Raw genomic sequence first — 8,727 nt, 5'->3', positions numbered from 1 at the left:
AAATCCCTTCTATTTTGTTATTGACTGTGCGCTAGTTTGTTCCATGTGTAACTTGTCGCCAGAACCACTGGTTCCAGGTCATCTGTAAGTCTATACTAGGTAAAGCTCCGCCTTATCAAGGCAATCACAGGCGGCCTAGTCCTCTCGCAGCAGTCCTTCCAGCTGCAGTCAGAGCAGGAGATGTTCACCCCTCCGCGTCCAGACTGCAAATGAATTGCACTGCTTTGCTTTACCTTGGCCAGGTCGCAGTTGTGTATGAGAACTTGTTCTTAACTGGCTTACCTGCTATAATAAAGGAGAAATTTAAGAAAATAAGAAACAATTTTTTCTTTCCCAGAAAGGGGGTGTAGCTCAGTGGTAGAGCGCATGCTTTGCATGTATGAGGTCCTGGGTTCAATCCCCAGCTTCTCCATGTTTTTTTGCAAAGACCCAACTTCTACTTTCCAGAATGTTGAAATTCTAAGCAGGAAACAGAGATGTGCTAAATAATTTGGTCTTTTAATCTGAAGAACATGCGCTCAATCCCTGTTAGTACATTTATAGAACAGAAGTGGCATGGTTGCCAACTTTTATGGCATCATTTTCAAAAACTGAAGTTCATGTTTTCGATCCCTGTCCGTACCTGTTTTAAGAATTGCTGCTATCATTTCATTGTAGTTTCAATGGAGTTGTGTATATATAAAGTACAGTGTATTGATATTGCGTTTTATCTGCAAATTAAATGGGATGGAAGCTGAGAGGGGAGTGCATGCTATATATGTATGAGGTCCTTTCTCCACTGAGTTTGTGTGCCAAATTCACATTTGCACAACTACTACTTTCCAGAATGTTGATATATATATATATATATATTGCAGTATAGAGTGGCATGGTGGCCAAGTGGTAAGGTGTCGGTCTCGTAAACAGAAGACCATGGGTTCAAATCCCATCCGTGCCTTTATAAAAAAGGCTTCAAATTCCATGGAAATGTACATTCATTGGAGGACTTTGTAGAAAAATCATGTTGTATCAATATTTGAACACAACTATTATATTAAGGGGAAGTATCTCTACGATAGAGCCACTTTACATGTTTTCTGTCATACATTAAGGGAAGATTTCGGCAGTTGCTGTATGGTTAGTGAGAAAGTCCATGTTGCAAATGTACGGTCCCTTACTAGACGTCCAAAATCGTTTGTAAAATTTGCGGACGGCGTCGGGCCGAGCGGCAGGGCCGGACCTACCAGGAAGTCATCAAATGAACTTTGTCGGACATTCGGTTTCCGTTTTACAAAAATAATAAGATTTTGGTCATTTTTCCGCTGTCCCGGAATATCCCACAAGAGGGCATAAGCAATCATATTGCTATTGGACAAAACATCACAATTCACGACGGGGCCTTATCTCGAAAACGGAAAATATTTCGAAGCCGAAACTCGGTGAGCGTATGTTTGGCATAATGGGCAGTTGGCCCCGAACAAGATGGCGTCTAGGCCTCAACGGTATTTGAGTTATGGCCATTTATCTGGGATTAAAGGTCCAAAATGAAAATAGAGAAATTATTTTTCCACTTCACGTCAAAGTCAAGGAGCCTCCGGTGTCAATAAAAAAAGAACCAGCCATTTATCTATCGTCATTTAAGAGAAATCGTACAACGAGAGATTGGTGATGTTCACGGATAGGTGTGTTTTTTTTTTTTCAACGGTTACAGATCCAGTTGCAGGGTGTTCTTACGAATCTTTTTAAAGTGTGCTGCGGAGCTCTGCGAGATTTCTGTGTCATTTGCTTTTGGGTGACAGTGAGAGAACCGTTAAGGTGAGAAGCACAAATCGACCTCAGGAACGTACCTGAGGTCCTCCCGATCCGTGCAAGCCTAACCTTGACCGTGTGGCATTAACCCTTACCAGTTAAAAGAAGGTGTTTACATCAAACAGTTTGCATTGACTTCTCTCCCCATAGGAATACATTGCCTGCACCTCTAAATTCAACCTGAAGCGTATGTGGGTTATGAATGCCTTATGAACCTGTCTTCTATGACAGTCCATCAGACCACTATGAGGTCTACCTGTGTCGATTCTAAGCTTCCCTGAGCAACCGGAAGTGGTTAAATTGACCCAAAAGGTGTTTTGATGTACATAAACTTCAAAGGTGAAAATGACTACATTCAACCCTGTGTAGATCGTAGATCAGTCAATTCTTAACTTAAAGACTTAAAACTCAGGATTCTGTAAGTTTCTATGTCAATCAAGACATATGTTTACTTATAGCTTCCTGTGCCAACCGGAAGTGCCTTTAATTGGGTCACACTGTCTGTTTTGAAGGGTTAAAAAAGTCACATCTTTCCTAAACTTCATATGTGTGACTAGGTAACCCTCATGAACTGTAAATCAGTCATTTCTCCCAACAGATGTCAAAGAAAAGCTCTCACACGCACACACAGCAAGGATGGAGTTAAAAAGTGCGGTGCTCAAAGACACAGAGAGCAGGCAATGGCATAAACATAATCTCTAGGCCGTGCCGAGTTCAACGAGATATCCCGCTTGACCGTAGCTCGCTCGGTCTAAGCGCAGCGACCATTAGAAAAGTAGGCCCAAAATGAAGCCTGCCCCACAACGTCATTTGCTTTTGGGTGACAGTGAGAGAACTGTTAGGGTGAGAAGCACAATTCGACCTCAGGTACGTTCCTAAGGTCCTCCCGATCCGTGCAAGCCTAACCTTGACCGTGTGGCATTAACCCTTAATAGTTAAAAGAAGGTGTTTACTTCAAAGAGTTTGCATTGACTTCTCTCCCCATAGGAATACATTGCCTGCACCCCTAAATTCAACCTGAAGCCTATGTGGGTTATGAATGCCGTATGAACCTGTCTTCGATGACAGTCCATCAGGCCACTACGAGGTCTACCTGTGTTGATTCTAAGCTTCCTGGACCAACCGGAAGTGGTTAAAATCACCCTAAAAGTGTTTATCCATACCCTGCCTGCAGTTTGATAGACATAGTGCATTCAACCCTGTGTAAATCAGTCAATTCTTAACGTAAGGACTTAAAACTGAGGATTCTGTAAAAGCATACCCCAATGAGGATATGTGTTGACTTACAGCTTCCTGTGCCAACCGGAAGTGCCATAATTGGTGTCTCTTGGGCTGTTTCGAGGGGTTAAAAAAGTCAGATCTTTCCAAAACTTCATATATGTGATTAGGCAACCCCCATGAACTGTCAATCAGTCATTTGTCCTGTAAAATTTCAAAGGAAAACTAAATCACACACACACACAGCTTGGAAGTAGGGACCCATTGGGGTGCGTAGAGACATACACTGCCTGCATTAAATCAAATCAAATCAAATCAAATTTATTTATATAGCCCTTCGTACATCAGCTGATATCTCAAAGTGCTGTACAGAAACCCAGCCTAAAACCCCAAACAGCAAACAATGCAGGTGTAAAAGCACGGTGGCTAGGAAAAACTCCCTAGAAAGGCCAAAACCTAGGAAGAAACCTAGAGAGGAACCAGGCTATGTGGGGTGGCCAGTCCTCTTCTGGCTGTGCCGGGTAGAGATTATAACAGAACATGACCAAGATGTTCAAATGTTCATAAATGACCAGCATGGTCGAATAATAATAAGGCAGAACAGTTGAAACTGGAGCAGCAGCACAGTCAGGTGGACTGGGGACAGCAAGGAGTCATCATGTCAGGTAGTCCTGGGGCACGGTCCAAGGGCTCAGGTCCTCCGAGAGAGAGAAAGAAAGAGAGAATTAGAGAGAGCATATGTGGGGTGGCCAGTCCTCTTCTGGCTGTGCCGGGTGGAGATTATAACAGAACGTGGCCAAGATGTTCAAATGTTCATAAATGACCAGCATGGTTGAATAATAGTAAGGCAGAACAGTTTAAACTGGAGCAGCAGCATGGCCAGGTGGACTGGGGACAGCAAGGAGTCATCATGTCAGGTAGTCCTGGGACATGGTCCTAGGGCCCAGGCCAGTTGAAACTGGAGCAGCAGCATGGCCAGGTGGACTGGGGACAGCAAGGAGTCATCATGTCAGGTAGTCCTGGGGCATGGTCCTAGGGCTCAGGTCCTCCGAGAGAGAAGGAGAGAATTAGAGAATGCACACTTAGATTCACACAGGACACCGAATAGGACAGGAGAAGTACTCCAGATATAACAAACTGACCCTAGCCCCCGACACATAAACTAATGCAGCATAAATACTGGAGGCTGAGACAGGAGGGGTCAGGAGACACTGTGGCCCCATCCGAGGACACCCCGGACAGGGCCAAACAGGAAGGATATAACCCCACCCACTTTGCCAAAGCACAGCCCCCACACCACTAGAGGGATATCTTCAACCACCAACTTACCATCCTGAGACAAGGCCAGTATAGCCCACAAAGATCTCCGCCACGGCACAACCCAAGGGGGCGCCAACCCAGACAGGCCGACCACAACAGTGAATCAACCCACCCAGGTGACGCACCCCCCAGGGACGGCATGAGAGAGCCCCAGTAAGCCAGTGACTCAGCCCCGTAACAGGGTAGAGGCAGAGAATCCCAGTGGAAAGAGGGGAATCGGCCAGGCAGAGACAGCAAGGGCGGTTCGTTGCTCCAGAGCCTTTCCGTTCACCTTCCCACTCCTGGGCCAGACTACACTCAATCATATGACCCACTGAAGAGATGAGTCTTCAGTAAAGACTTAAAGGTTGAGACCGAGTTTGCGTCTCTGACATGGGTAGGCAGACCGTTCCATAAAAATGGAGCTCTATAGGAGAAAGCCCTGCCTCCAGCTGTTTGCTTAGAAATTCTAGGGACAATTAGGAGGCCTGCGTCTTGTGACCGTAGCGTACGTGTAGGTATGTACGGCAGGACCAAATCAGAGAGATAGGTAGGAGCAAGCCCATGTAATGCTTTGTAGGTTAGCAGTAATACCTTGAAATCAGCCCTTGCTTTGACAGGAAGCCAGTGTAGAGAGGCTAGCACTGGAGTAATATGATCAAATTTTTTGGTTCTAGTCAGGATTCTAGCAGCCGTATTCAGCACTAACTGAAGTGTATTTAGTGCTTTATCCGGGTAGCCGGAAAATAGAGCATTGCAGTAGTCTAACCTAGAAGTGACAAAAGCATGGATTAATTTTTCTGCATCATTTTTGGACAGAAAGTTTCTGATTTTTGCAATGTTACGTAGATGGAAAAAAGCTGTCCTCGAAATGGTCTTGATATGTTCTTCAAAAAAAGAGATCAGGGTCCAGAGTAACGCCGAGGTCCTTCACAGTTTTATTTGAGACGACTGTACAACCATTAAGATTAATTGTCAGATTCAACAGAAGATCTCTTTGTTTCTTGGGACCTAGAACAAGCATCTCTGTTTTGTCCGAGTTTAATAGTAGAAAGTTTGCAGCCATCCACTTCCTTATGTCTGAAACACATGCTTCTAGCGAGGCAATTTTGGGGCTTCACCATGTTTCATTGAAATGTACAGCTGTGTGTCATCCGCATAGCAGTGAAAGTTTACATTATGTTTTTGAATAACATCCCCAAGAGGTAAAATATATAGTGAAAAACAATAGTGGTCCTAAAACAGAACCTTGAGGAACACCGAAATTTACAGTTGATTTGTCAGAGGACAAACCATTCACAGAGACAAACTGATATCTTTCCGACAGATAAGATCTAAACCAGGCCAGAACATGTCCGTGTAGACCAATTTGGGTTTCCAATCTCTCCAAAAGAATGTGGTGATCGATGGTATCAAAAGCAGCACTAAGGTCTAGGAGCACGAGGACAGATGCAGAGCCTCGGTCCGTTGCCATTAAAATGTCATTTACCACCTTCACAAGTGCCGTCTCAGTGCTATGATGGGGTCTAAAACCAGACTGAAGCATTTCGTATACATTGTTTGTCTTCAGGAAGGCAGTGAGTTGCTGCGCAACAGCCTTCTCTAAAATTTTTGAGAGGAATGGAAGATTCGATATAGGCCGATAGTTTTTATATTTTCTGGGTCAAGGTTTGGCTTTTTCAAGAGAGGCTTTATTACTGCCACTTTTAGTGAGTTTGGTACACATCCAGTGGATAGAGAGCCGTTTATTATGTTCAACATAGGAGGGCCAAGCACAGGAAGCAGCTCTTTCAGTAGTTTAGTTGGAATAGGGTCCAGTATGCAGCTTGAAGGTTTAGAGGCCATGATTATTTTCATCATTGTGTCAAGAGATATAGTACTAAAAGACTTGAGCGTCTCTCTTGATCCTAGGTCCTGGCAGAGTTGTGCAGACTCAGGACAACTGAGGTTTGGAGGAATACGCAGGTTTAAAGAGGAGTCCGTAATTTGCTTTCTAATAATCATAATCTTTTCCTCAAAGAAGTTCATGAATTTATCACTGCTAAAGTGAAAGTCATCCTCTCTTGGGGAATGCTGCTTTTAGTTAGCTTTGCGACAGTATCAAAAAGGAATTTCGGATTGTTCTTATTTTCCTCAATTAAGTTAGAAAAATAGGATGATCGAGCAGCAGTAAGGGCTCTTCGGTACTGCACGGTACCGTCCTTCCAAGCTAGTCGGAAGACTTCCAGTTTGGTGTGGCGCCATTTCCGTTCCAATTTTCTGGAAGCTTGCTTCAGAGCTCGGGTATTTTCTGTGTACCAGGGAGCTAGTTTCTTATGAGACATTTTTTAGTTTTTAGGGGTGCAACTGCATCTAGGGTATTGCGCAAGGTTAAATTGAGATACTCAGTTAGGTGGTTAACGGATTTTTGTCCTCTGGCGTCCTTGGGTAGGCAGAGGGGAGTCTGGAAGGGCATCAAGGAATCTTTGTGTTGTCTGTGAATTTATAGCACGACTTTTGATGTTCCTTGGTTGGGGTCTGAGCAGATTATTTGTTGCAATTGCAAACGTAATAAAATGGTGGTCCGATAGTCCAGGATTATGAGGAAAAACATTAAGATCCACAACATTTATTCCATGGGACAAAACTAGGTCCAGCGTATGACTGTGACAGTGAGTGGGTCCAGAGACATGTTGGACAAAACCCACTGAGTCGATGATGGCTCGAAAGCCTTTTGGAGTGGGTCTGTGGACTTTTCCATGTGAATATTAAAGTCACCAAAGATTAGAATATTATCTGCAATGACTACAAGGTCCGATAGGAATTCAGGGAACTCAGTGAGAAACGCTGTATATGGCCCAGGAGGCCTGTAAACAGTAGCTATAAAAAGTGATTGAGTAGGCTGCATAGATTTCATGACTAGAAGCTCAAAAGGCAAACGTCATTTTTTTTTTTTTTTTTGTAAATTGAAATTTGCTATCGTAAATGTTAGCAACACCTCCGCCTTTGCGGGATGCACGGGGATATGGTCACTAGTGTAGCCAGGAGGTGAGGCCTCATTTAACACAGTAAATTCATCAGGCTTAAGCCATGTTTCAGTCAGGCCAATCACATCAAGATTATGATCAGTGATTAGTTCATTGACTATAATTGCCTTTGAAGTAAGGGATCTAACATTAAGTAGCCCTATTTTGAGAAGTGAGGTATCATGATCTCTTTCAGTAATGACAGGAATGGAGGTGGTCTTTATCCTAGTGAGATTGCTAAGGCGAACACCGCCATGTTTAGTTTTGCCCAACCTAGGTCGAGGCACAGACACGGTCTCAATGGTGATAGCTGAGCTGACTACACTGACTATGCTAGTGGCAGACTCCACTATGCTGGCAGGCTGGCTAATAGCCTGCTGCCTGGCCTGCACCCTATTTCATTGTGGAGCTAGAGGAGTTAGAGCCCTGTCTATGTTGGTAGATAAGATGAGAGCACCCCTCCAGCTAGGATGGAGTCCGTCACTCCTCAGCAGGTCAGGCTTGGTCCTGTTTGTGGGTGAGTCCCAGAAAGAGGGCCAATTATCTACAAATTCTATCTTTTTGGGAGGGGCAGAAAACAGTTTTCAACCAGCGATTGAGTTGTGAGACTCTGCTGTAGAGCTCATCACTCCCCTAACTGGGAGGGGGCCAGAGACAATTACTCGATGCCGACACATCTTTCTAGCTGATATGCACGCAGAAGCTATGTTGCGCTTGGTGATCTCTGACTGTTTCATCCTAACATCGTTGGTGCCGACGTGGATAACAATATCTCTATACTCTCTACACTCGCCAGTTTTAGCTTTAGCCAGCACCATCTTTAGATTAGCCTTAACGTCGGTAGCCCTGCCCCCGGGTAAACAGTGTATGATCGCTGGATGATTCGCTTTAAGTCTAATACTGCGGGTAATGGAGTCGCCAATGACTAGAGTTTTCAATTTGTCAGAGCTAATGGTGGGAAGCTTCGGCGTCTCAGACCCCGTAACGGGAGGAGTAGAGACCAGAAGACTCGGCCTCTGACACCGACCCGCTGCTTAATGGGGAAAACCGGTTGAAAGTTTCTGTCGGCTGAATGAGCGACACCGGTTGAGCGTTCCTACAGCATTTCCTTCCAGAAACCGTGAGAAAATTGTCCGGCTGCGGGGACTGTGCCAGGGATTTATACTACTATCTGTACTTACTGGTGGCACAGACGCTGTTTCATCCTTTCCTACACTAAAATTACCCTTGCCTAACGATTGCGTCTGAAGCTGGGCTTGCAGTACAGCTATCCTCGCCGTAAGGCGAGCACAGCGGCTGCAATTAGAAGGCATCATGTTAATGTTACTACTTAGCTTCGGCTGTTGGAGGTCCTGACGAATCGTGTCCAGATAAAGCGTCCGGAGTGAAAAAGTTGAGGAAAAGTTAACCTTGTTGG

The 8,727-nt window shown here is 44.6% G+C and overlaps 2 non-coding genes across 2 annotated transcripts; both read left to right on the top strand.

Annotated features, from left to right (window-relative positions):
• The first annotated feature begins 340 nt into the window (after positions 1-340).
• Positions 341-412, top strand: trnaa-ugc (transfer RNA alanine (anticodon UGC)). Its single transcript has one exon. It is a non-coding gene; the product is annotated as a tRNA-Ala (tRNA).
• A 453-nt stretch (positions 413-865) lies between these two features.
• trnat-cgu (transfer RNA threonine (anticodon CGU)) lies at positions 866-937 on the top strand. The gene has a single exon. It is a non-coding gene; the product is annotated as a tRNA-Thr (tRNA).
• Positions 938-8,727: the final 7,790 nt, after the last annotated feature.

The sequence above is a fragment of the Oncorhynchus nerka genome, unplaced genomic scaffold (assembly GCF_034236695.1).
Source record: "Oncorhynchus nerka isolate Pitt River unplaced genomic scaffold, Oner_Uvic_2.0 unplaced_scaffold_4166, whole genome shotgun sequence".
Classification (NCBI taxonomy): Eukaryota; Metazoa; Chordata; class Actinopteri; order Salmoniformes; family Salmonidae; genus Oncorhynchus; species Oncorhynchus nerka.
The sequence above is the reverse complement of the archived record's forward strand: the minus strand, read 5'-3'. Positions and strand labels throughout refer to the sequence as shown.